We start from the raw sequence: 12280 nt of genomic DNA on the forward strand, positions 1-12280 counted from the left end.
GTTTAAAAATTTTTAGGCATGGCACTAATAAAATAAGTGTACTTATTTGTGGATTTTAACCCAATCAATACAACGGCAAACATATTACCTTTTGAAGATGTTATTAAATATAATTTTAGCTGAAAATACTATTCAAGTAGATAATTGAGGAAGTGTTATTTTATCTAAAAATAATGCAATTGCTACCTTAATAGTTAAGTGTTTCCTGCGTCAAGTTAATCAAAAGAACATGGTACTTTAGGATTATATTTATTTAACGTAGATTTCACTTTGAAATTGTCATCTTTATTTTGTCGAGAATAGTTAGGCTAGAATCTTTGAGATTAACAAATGTCTTCATATGACAACAAACTATGGAGCGCAGAACACAATGAATTGCATTAATAGGCGCAAAATGTACCTTCATTAATACACTGTTAAAAAGTTCAACATAAATAAATAAATAAATAAGATGGATTGTATAATTGAATGTGAACAACAAAAGTTTCCTTTGTACATGCAAAGGCAAAAGTGATTATAGCGCTACTCCCATCTCACGAGCAACTCCATCATCGATTGTATTGTATGGCTTAGGTTAACAAAAATTCAATGAAAGCTCAACACTGGCGAAAGTAAGGACTAATTCTGATATGCTCATTGCGCTACACACCGCGCAGGAATTATAGTAAACAGTATAATGTGCTCTAAAATCGGGTGGTCAAATTCACAGGATCAGTTTTACTAATATCTTTTCACCTTTTATTATCTAACTTATGAAAAGAGATTGATATTGCTAACCCTAATTATGAAAATCTAAAACCAAGGCGGAGAGAGATGATAACTTAGGGATAAAATCATGGGATAAAGTGGTGGCTCAGGCTTACTCCTCTCAAGACATTTACAAAGACTTCCTATATTCGCTATTGGTAGAGCACTCTTGGATTGTAGAGATTCTTAGAGTAGTTGATTCCTTTAGTTCAGATAATCAATCTTAATCCCATATGATAATTATGCATTACCCTATGATTGCATGACACTTCGCAAATCCCTCTATTAGGTCACCCTAATCGAGAGAGTTCGGACACCATACATCATAGAAGTGCACTCAACCTCTAAGATCTTGACACCATACCTCCTACTCTCTAGGTATGCACTCAACATCCGAGGAGCTAGACACCATACATCCTAGCTTTAAGACTGCACTCTCAACCCCTCAAGTTTCTATATATGGCCTAACATGATGGATTTCTCAATCATCATCACGGCATGTCGAATATGCAATTAAGTCTTTCGCATAATGTAAATTACAAGCATGAAGCAATATAGAAGATTCACAAAAATACTCATAGCCAATATATAAAAACAAGAAAATCAAATACAATAAGTCTTGGGATTCATGGGCTGAGAGCAATCGGATGGCGGTTTAACCTCTCATGTTCAACAATAGCATGATACAATCCAAGATTAAAGACAAGAAAGAAATCATAATGAAAACTCAGGCCGGACCTCAAGGGAAGCTTCAAGGATGGAATCCAAGGATGGAAAAGGCCGATTCATCAAACGCTCACCTCCAGATCTTGAGGAAAGCTTTAATCTCCCCTTGATTGATGGTCTTTGGCACTCTTCCAAAACCCTAGCCATTTCCTTTATTCTCCAACAAAAAGTCCTCTCAATAGTCTAACTTTTGGGCTTAAATATACAGATTTGACTTATGCCGCGAGTCGTGCACTTTAATGGAGAATTTCGCCCCGAACCACTGTGAAAAATCCATCTTTAGAGATTTGTACGGGGTGAAGCATGGCTCGAAGCATGACTGTAAGGAGTTGGTTTTAGTGAAGAGGAGAAAGAGAGTAGTGTTGGCTCAATGAATTTTTGAATTCCAGCTTCTTGTGATCTCGATGGCTTGGAGCACGCGGCTTAAGCACTATTGTGTATGTCTCTGGACTACTCTTTTCCTTCTTGTTTAGCTCTCATGCATTCTCTATTCTTTTTTCCCTCAAAACTTGCTCTTCCCTGCTCATTAATGCACAAAATACCCAAAAGTAGCACTAAAATATAAAAATCATGCAAGAAGAGCAAGCAAAGTGTATGTAAAATGTATGTAAATCATGTATATAATATGCACTCATTAGCTTCTAATATCAACTCACATGCAAGAAAGCCAATAACAAAAATAATTTAAAACCCCAAAATACAGACAAAAAAGGAAACACTACAGGTGAGGTGAGACAAATGAATCTAGAAACCATCTCAGTAAAAACAACAATCAACTTTGAATATCAATGATAATAAAAGATGAACCAAATAGGCTACAAGGTAGCATTTTCCTGCCTCCCAATTACCTTGCCTCACACTAGCATACAGGATTGCTTAAAAAGAGCTACTCCAATTAAAGTGGTAGCTTCCCAACTCAATTGAGTTGTTCCTTGGCTACAAAAAGAGGGTTCCTCCACCCTAACCATTGTCCCTGCTAGTGCAACCAAGAGTTGTATGAAGCCTCACACTACATGCTTGTTTCCAAAACACAAAGTACAAAATTAATAAATCGAAAACCTTGGAATACCACAACATGTGTCAAATATCTAAATGAATTAGTCTAGGGGAAAAACAACTAGATAATCCGTTGACATGGACATGATTCACTACAAGCAAATAAACCTCACACAATTAAACTTGGAGCAATTAAACCTAGTAATAATAAAACCCGGAGCAAACCATGATTAGATCCACATGTCTTACCAAAAAGAGCAAGTCAGCAAATGTAAACAAGACCAAAATCAAATGTAAACTAAAAATAGCAAACATATTGCAATACAAGTTAGCGCATAAAACCATGACATACTCAGCTTACACACACAACATAATGCATAATTAAAAACATATGAACTCATGGATTACGTATATGCACACATTAGTTCATGATAACAAAGAGAAATGAATGCCCAAGTTTGCATGATTAGTCTGTAAAAATAGATGCACACAATAAAAATACAACTAAAAATATCTAGATATAAAAGTCAAGCAAGGCGACAGCAGCAGTAGTGACGTCAAAATAGGAAAACACAATATTACGAAGAGGTGACACAAACACAACATACAGGTAGGGAAAAACAAAACATAATATCGCACAATAGCAAAAGAATAAGTGAACAGGTAACATAACAAAAACATGAGTAGCTACTTCCATATACAAGTCCACATAACCACTTGTACACCAAAACCAAAATGCATGAAATGCATAACCTTATAGAGTTCAAGCATGTAGGAAAAATAAAAGATGCATTAGAGTGTGGAAATGTAGAACTACATGTAGTCAGAAGTGCAGAAATGCATTAAATACATAAGGAAAAATGAAAAGATGATAAGAAAATCAGCATCAGTCCAGGATGACCAAGAGCGCAACAACATGGAAAAGGGTGATTCATTCCATTAGGTGAGAAATTGTTCATTCAAATGTTGTTTGAGAGCCATCGTCCTCACCATGAACCTTCTAGCTTGACTTTCACACTCCTGCAAATAATCAAAATACATCAACTAGCACTTTTTCCTCAAAGCCCTCTACTTATCCTCTCATATAAGGTCTCCGTCCAATGAATGAGTTCTTAATTGTAGAAGCTATTTTACAAACCACAAGGAGATCACTCATCATTAAAGGTTTTTAGTGATCTTGCTTATATGTTGGAGTCATTTGGGGAAGAAGTAGCTGGCTACTAGTATTGAGTGGTGTAGAGTTAGTGGTCACCATTCTTCTCACTAACAGGTTCTGCATAGACTGGTTGAACATTATCATTATTGTTTTCTTCATTTTCTCAAAACCGGGTCCCAAAATTTTGAAAACATATAGACTTCATGTACAAGCCAATTACATTATCACCACAACATTATCCTCAAGACCTTTATAATGTTCTATTGGTTTGTTGATGAATTGCCTTTCAGCTAGTGTGCCTACATCTCAATAAAGAATTGTAGAAGTTATAGTTTAGACAACAATTACATGTAGATCATGCTTACAAACTTACAGCACTTACCTCAATGAATGTGAGTGCTACAATTGGAGTCAAGAATGATTGTTTTTGGTCGTACCATCCCAGCCGAACCCACTTGAGCTCTCTTGCCTTTTAATTTCAACATAATGTGCCTTGAATGTTTTGTAGTGATTCTCTACATTTTCACAGCTGAAACCAATCTTGAATCTTGTGTTCATGTGACAACAACTAACACAAAATGTTGAGGTGCTTAAAAAGACTTTTTAACAATTGAGACATTTCCCTAGCTACTTGCTCCATTTTGCTTGGTTTTCTAATGAAAAATAAATGAAGCCATTTGTGTAAATCAAATTTAGCATAAGTACTAAAAAGACATACAATGGTAAATAAGAAAAAAAACATGTTATAGTGTAGAGCATGGATTTATAATGCATAGCAAGTTAAAAATAAAAATAAAAATACATGCTGCAAGGGTTACACAAAACCTCTATAGCGAATCCACATGTGAATCGCTACTTTATTCTAAACTCCACCATTTGTCTATATTCTTCTTCCTGTGAACTTCATTCAAAATCTTGTTGTTCTGATCAACACTAGCTATAGTTATGAATGATGCAACTCAAGAACTAATCTTACTTGTGCCTTAAATGAAAAGAAAGGGTGTAAGGTGAGAATTTTGAATCTATTTTTAAGAGTGGAAAATGCTCTCTTGACTCATGAGCACAACATTGAATGCCTAAAGGTTAAAGAGTTCCTTGGGATTTGTTGGTGGTCTTCCACTATGTTCTTTAAGTAGTATCTAACACCTCGATATTGTGCTACAAGGGCCATTCATTGTGAAGTGTAACCAGCGCTCTACTAAATAATGTTTCCTATAAGGAAAGACAATCATCAAATAGGACTACTTTTAAGGTTATATGATCTAAAATATAATTTTCTTACCTTCTATTAACATCAAACCATCAGGCTCTCGTTGTGATATTGCATCACGCAAGCCTGTAAAGTCATTTACCTATTTTACTCAACCCGGCAACATATGTGAATTTCAAATTAGGATTCACCATTGTGAGAATATTTTGGGTTAGGCCCTTTCGAGCCACTGAAAGTAAGGTAATTCTTGTGGAGGGGGCGACACATCAATCTCAGCCTATCCATATACCTATGTAATCCTATACGACAAGCATAAATGAATGAATTTGCATTAGTGCTTTGAGAGTTTTATTAGAATCTGGTCGATTGAATCCTTACTTTAAAATATGTGTACCAAGTTGTGCTAGACTCAATTTCAGGATGGCAGGAGCTGCTCGTGCCCACGAGGGGAGAGGGGGTGAATGAAGTTATCACCTATGGCACATATAGCTCAGGCAACATTGTTAACATACCAACTAATTGTTTTCCCAGAGCAGAAGAAACTTAACGGCATGATCCAATTCTTGGTGTTGTGACCAACTATGTGCAGGAATATTTCCAATTGTTCCTCTATAATATGTGTATGCTGCCTACGAACAGGTGCTTGTTATGCATAATAGATGGCAAAATGCATGAAAGGCATAGGTCCATCCTAAGGTAATTGACACTCATAGTCTCGGCCACTCTTTTTAAAATACATTCCATGTGTTTCTTCCCTAATTATGTCTTGAATATTGAAGGTTCCCTTTGCGTCTTGCATCCCGAGTTAGGTGCATCTCTTTAATTAAAAAGACAATAATTACAACAATTGTAGTGAATATTGCTGCCAAAAGTCTCACTCGCTCATTTAAAGCCTAATTATCCATCTACATGATTTGGTAATGAAATATTGTTTTAATTAAACTTGCTATCAAATTGCTATGTATGTGGCCCTATTGTAGTGTTTGCCATTCATAATTTATCGAAAACATGCCATCTAATACATGCAGGAAGTAAGAAGCATGTTAAAGGAGATGCAACATAAGCAAACCTAATGTGAAATGTGAAACTGATCAGACATCAAGGTAGACTATGTTATCCATTATCTTGAGAAAAATTCAAAAATAAAGAAACTATAAGAACAATAGGGATTAATAGATCATAGCACTTAGCAATACAATTTAGTAGTACAAGTTAAGCAATACATATTTGTAGCTTATTAATAAATCATAGCACTATCCACAATAAGCCTGATATATGTACATGGTAGATGAAAAGTGAAGAAGCCAATGACATAAACAAATAGATGTAGTCTAGTAGAAAAACAAAAATATAAGACAAAACATACCACAAAATAATATTATGAAGGGGTGACACATAACGTCTTATAGTCAGGCAACACCACAAAAAATTTCAATCCAATCTTAACAAAATTAATATGGAAGTATGCTGTCGAATAGGTCAGCATAAAAACTGAGGCACCATTGCACAACAAAGCATTCATGTTAACAATATAAAGCCTTGATAATACAAGAGGGTAACAATTCAATGAGGGAAAATAATACGAAAAAGTATATGTATATGTCCATTAGAAGAAACCATGACAACAGCAAAAGGCTAGAAAAACATGACAAAAAAGAAAATAAGAGAGTAAACATTTCAAAACAAACCAAAGAATCTAATGTGGAAACACTGCAGGTTAGCATAAAAAATGAGGACCCATTGCACAACATATAAAAAATGTCAACAACAAAAACCACCATAACACAATAGAAACAAAATTTTAAGGAGAGAAAATAAATCCCATCTATAGTAGTACATATATATATACACACACACATATATACATCAAATGCATGATAACAAGAAGAAAAGACCCAATAAGAAGAGACCATGATAAGCAGGCCAGAAAATTCATAAAGTATGACAATGATATATGAGACCATGAACACAAGGGGAAAAATTTACAAAGCAAAAAGTTTAAAACAAACCAAAGAAAATAATGTGGAAGCACATGTGGAAAACAAATTGCATGTAACATTAGCAAAACATTTCACATATTCAAAAACCAAATGACTTTAATTTGTACAAAATGAGTTTTAGTTCTGTGAGCTACTTCTCATATCGAATAAGAGAATCTGATAATAGGTAATCTTGTTGTGGCAATCATTGTTAATGCATTCTCACTAACTAGTAGGATATATATTGATTAAGTAAAATGACAAGGAAAATCAAAGAAATTGAGGAAGAAGTATATTGAACAACTCTTTGTACCCAAGTATCATAAGAACCATCAAGAGTAGAAGTCATTTAATTCCTTTTGGAAGTAAAATTCTATTCAAATAAAATCAAAGTGCAACAAGCCAAGAACAAGGAAACAAGAAAATTTAGCATGAAGTTATTTTCTTATAAAATGTGAAACAATCTCTCTCTCTCTCTCTCTCTCTCTCTCTCTCTCTCTCTCTTTTCAAATGGATGCTACAAATAAAAACCTTTGACATCAGCTAGTATCAATCAGAGACCAACATTCATTGTGGTCTAACTGTCTCATGACAATACACACACAAAATCAGATATGGTACAACAAAAATGAGGATCCATTGCACAACAGAGTCAGAATTGTTAACATCACCAATAGGTACATTGCACAATAACAACAAAAGAAACCATGATAACCAGAAAAAAATTCACTGATAAAAAATTTCAAAATAAACAAAAGAAATTTTTTTTAAAAAAAAGCACAAGAGGTAAGCATACAAAATGAGGATCCATTGCATAACAAGAGAAATTTATGAGAAATACAAATCTATTTCAGAATATCAATAGAAAACCAATGAAGATAGACTATGCATTGCAATAGCTTGACTTAAAAAGAAACCAAGACAGAGGAAAAATTTAAAACCAAGCCAAACAAAATATTGTGGCAGCATGTTGTTCAGTAGATCATCAGAAAAATAAAGATATGTTGCATAATAAGGTAAAAGTACATCATAAACCATGATAATAATAATAAAAAAAAACTCATGCATGGGAAAAATTCAGAGAGAAAAAAAAATTCTAACAATAGCTATATACACACATACGTATGAAAGCATGATATTAAGAAAACCATGTTAAGAAGAACATAACAACATATCAACACATATCAACATCACAGGAAAAAATGTGGTGGATCCATTCTATCGCATAGATCAACATTAGAAAAAATAAATACATCAAAAAATGATACAAAACGAGTAAAACAAGCTATCAAACAAATCAACATCACAATTTAGGAAAAAAAGAAAAAAAAACAAAGCAAATCAACAAAAATAACTGCATGTGGGAGAAGAGGAGAATGATCTTACAACAACAAAGCTACCAAGAGACAATTGCCTGAAGAGAGACACAAAACAACAAGAAATTTAGGTGACAAAGACCTAAAAGTTTTAAGAAATAAAATAAGCTAAAATAAATCAATGAAATACTACTGTCAAACTAATCAATGTTGCAAATCAAGGGGGAAAAACCTATAACAAACCAGATTAAGGCAAAATATCTTGCTTTAGGAAAGGACAGGGATGATCTTGTTATAGCAAAGCAAGCTTGGGCTATTTTCCTGTAAGGATATGGAAGGCAACAATCAAATTAGGTGACCAAGTCATGAAATCCTAAAAGAAAAAAAAAAAAGAAACATAGAAACAATACAGATTGAAGAGTAATCATGCTACCAAATAGATTTGAAAAGAACCCCATAATGGAGTGGACATAGGGCGAATTGGTGGTTGCAGAGAAGAGGGGTGACCTTAAAACATTGAAGCCACCACAAGGCATATGCTTAGAAATAGCTGGATTACAAGGCAACTAGGGCTTGAAAATCATAAAACATAAATAAAAAATAAAATAATAATGCAAAGTGAAGAGTATGCTGACGGATCATCAACACAAATAAAAAAAACCAGGTTAGGGAAGAAATGACACCTATTAGAGAAGAAAGGAAAGAGTAGAAGACAACAAAATTAAGGTCGATGGTAAAGTGATGATGATGCTGCAACAAAGAAACCATAGACAAGTGAATGAGCGACAACAACGCATGGAGAAGAGGGCCTACTAGAGAAGAGAGGTGAGAATCGTGAAAGAGGCCAAAACCCTAGCAATGGGGAAGAAAAGCTAGAAGTGGGGGTGATCACATTGAGGCCATGTGATACCACGTGCTAACAGTGCATACTTTAGCTCGAGGGAAGTTGAAGACCGAAATAGACTTCATATTTTTTTTTCCCTCTGAAGTCAAAAAAGGAAGTGAGGGGTATTTGGAAATGTCAAATCAAACCACTTCGGATCAAAATGAAGTAAAACAAACACCCTAAAGTGTCTTCTCAAACTTTAACAACTTCCCCCTCAAATGAAGTGAAACAAACACCCCCTTAGCATTTTAATTATGGTCAAAAATTTGACAATATTATCCATGGCAAAATGAAATAATGTGACAGAGTATCTGTGTGACAGTAATTTCATTATCCTTATTAAACCAGTGCCTTGAGATACTTAAGGTGTGGATGAGGATTGTGTGTGTGTCTACGCATGCGTGTGTGGTCATAAGAGCTACCACTACAGCTAGTTTATTAAACCCAAAGAAATAAGGGCCAAAATTACAAACCAAAAACTAAAACACCATTGAACAAACAAACAAACTTTAAAAATAAAAGCCTTGTTGAGCAACCCTCTTCAAAATCCATCTTGGAAGCTCTATGCTTTTGTGATAGAAATGGAGTCACTCTACACTTAGTTATCAATCCGCCTATAGGTATAAGCTCCAAATGAGCACTTGTATTCTCCAACAAGTGCTTAAAAGATGTCACTTGTTACTTCACACTCCAAATATTATCACAATTACCATTCTTAATATGGCAGCACAATATGGGAACACAATAAGTGAAAATGATATCTATCATAAGCTTTCTATCGTTGGAACATATTAATGCTAGAATTCTGGACCCTCTTCACTAGACTCGTGAATCCGGAATGCATTTGAAAAGAACATGTATCCAAAATGAGGTGCATGTCTCATGGAATTGATAACACTCCTTTCCATTTTGCAATTAGAAACAATAATGTATTCTTTCACATGATCAAAAGCTCTAACCACAATTCATTGAAAATCAGGTTTTTTGGAAAAGCAAATTACATCTGGCTATACAAAGATGCCATGATGTAGTGGCTTCAAAGTCAAAAGTGGGAGAAGAAATACCTTCCAACCAATTTCTTGAATCTAAGACCTTAGCAAAGAAGATGTGTTTGCCTAATCTGTATCAAACTTCCCTCAACACTCTTTGAGTTTTAAACAGATATTAAAAATATGATTAATATTCTCATAACAAAGGCCACAAAAACACATATTTCTGTAGGACCCAAATTTATGGCATGCGAAAATTGAAATGTTTTGATTCTCCCATGCATAGTTAACCAAGTGAAAAATTGCACTATAGGTGCAGCTTTTAGTTTTCAAATCCTTTCCTAACCCTTCCATCTATGATCCATTGTACTTTTGCAATTCAAGAAGAAATAAATTGTATAAACCAGATAATTACTATTTGAATTCGGGTAGCAGACAACAGACCCAATTATTTCTTTCAATTAGATCCACTTGAAATTCAAAATAGGCTAGTCAAATTGTCTTTAAACATGCTTCCTAAATTGTTCTTATCCCAATTAGAGTTCACTACAAAGTTTGAAACATGCAAGGAAGCAATGTCTAAACTTACGTTCAGTAAAGTACGTTTCAACGCTACAGGGATCTTAAAGCACCAAGCATCTTCCAAAATAGATGTGGCATTAGAGTTAGTGGAATTAATCCAAATGTAAAATTTGATAGTATCTGCAGTTCTCCACAAAGCTCTAAAGAACTTGGAGCATTTTGTAGGTGCCTTTGAATGCAAAAAATTAAACGAACCATATTTAACATTCAATATGGCTAGACTAGCTAGGAGATTCTCTTAGACTAGAAGTGACAATAGCAGTGGCATTCCTTTCATCATCTGGAACAGTATTACTCATAGTAAAGTTGAGGGGGGTCATGGTATTAGGGATCACATTCAATCAAAACACAAATCACATACATGCACTCTATTATTTAGGGTTAGGGTCCCATGCATCATTGAAACACAAATGCATAGAAAAGGTTATGAAATGTTGATAACAAGCCAAAATACACATGATTAATTTAAACTAATAACATAGTAATTTATTAGACAAATACAACTCACAATCAATCTCACATTCATAGAATTCCTTGTCAAGATAAATTAAATGTGGTTCTTAAACGTAATTTCAAAATTTTCTAGGTAAAATCCTTAGGCTTAGATAGTCACCTAAAGTTATGAAGCAATAACCTGATATAGGTGCTAGTATAATATATAATTTGATGCTAAAACAAATTTAAGATCAAAATTTGATGATAGGAACAATCATTCGAAACATTTAGAGAATCATACCATACATTAAAATCATTAGTGCTCACCTATTTCAAGAGTTAATGTTTGCAACACCCAATCATTAATTGCTGGGGTTGATGTCATTGTCCTTAAAGTGGCCTTTCATGTGAGAAAAGATATTTCAATTTCTATTTATGTGGAAGAATATTGGTGTATCTAAATGAAAACTAGACGATAATACCTAGATCTTTTTAACTTACATTGTATGACGCTGGGTTCATTACTATGAAGAAATAATGTCTAAATAAACAATAAACAAAGTTTTTCATTAGCGTAAAACCAAATGGATAAAGGGACCAAAAGAATGTTTGGCTCAAAGGAAGCAAGCAAGCCAAAGCAAACAGAGTGGTTAAAAGACTTTAAAATTTGATCCGTTGATGGTAAAAATTATAACAAGAAATAATTCAATGTATTATTCTCTCCATAAAATCAACAAAGATGACAAGGCTGAAATGATATATTCATAAAATTTTGTTATCTAGACTAGAAAAAATGCCACAAAATTCCTAAATTTAATGAGAAAAAACAAAATCTTAAGCCAGAAATTGACGCCGATCATTGCCAACAAATTTCACAAATGATAAACAAGTTAGATCCATCAAAATGTACATCCAAAAATCAGAAAATCCATCAAATCACACAAATGGATGAAGGAAATGTAAAGTAAATAAACTAGTTATGGGTCAAGAAAGCCAAATCAACAATAACACATAAAGAAACTAAATTTCTAGTGTTTTAAAGCAAGAACTCATCTCAAAATAAATAAAAGATGAAAAAAATTTTGTAGAAAAAAACCCTAGTTAGAATCCCTCACCATCATGTCGCCTCCAAAACAAGAGAACTTAGCGTGAGGAAGAGGAAAGGCTAAGGAAGAAGTATGCCATTCAAAGATAGGAAGGCGAAGCCAATGATGACCAAGGTCAGAGGCCATCTAGAACTTGGTTTTGTAACCCAAGT

The 12280-nt window shown here is 34.1% G+C and overlaps 1 long non-coding RNA gene across 1 annotated transcript; it reads right to left on the reverse strand.

Moving 5' to 3' along the window:
- Positions 1 to 6009: 6009 nt before the first annotated feature.
- On the reverse strand, positions 6010 to 12129 carry LOC120254053. The gene is made up of 3 exons (XR_005534514.1): positions 8564 to 12129; positions 8374 to 8451; positions 6010 to 8228 (listed from the first exon to the last, which is right to left on the reverse strand). It is a non-coding gene; the product is annotated as an uncharacterized LOC120254053 (long non-coding RNA).
- Between the last annotated feature and the right edge of the window lie 151 nt (positions 12130 to 12280).

Source organism: Dioscorea cayenensis, unplaced genomic scaffold (genome assembly GCF_009730915.1).
Source record: "Dioscorea cayenensis subsp. rotundata cultivar TDr96_F1 unplaced genomic scaffold, TDr96_F1_v2_PseudoChromosome.rev07_lg8_w22 25.fasta BLBR01000323.1, whole genome shotgun sequence".
In the NCBI taxonomy this organism is placed as follows: Eukaryota; Viridiplantae; Streptophyta; class Magnoliopsida; order Dioscoreales; family Dioscoreaceae; genus Dioscorea; species Dioscorea cayenensis.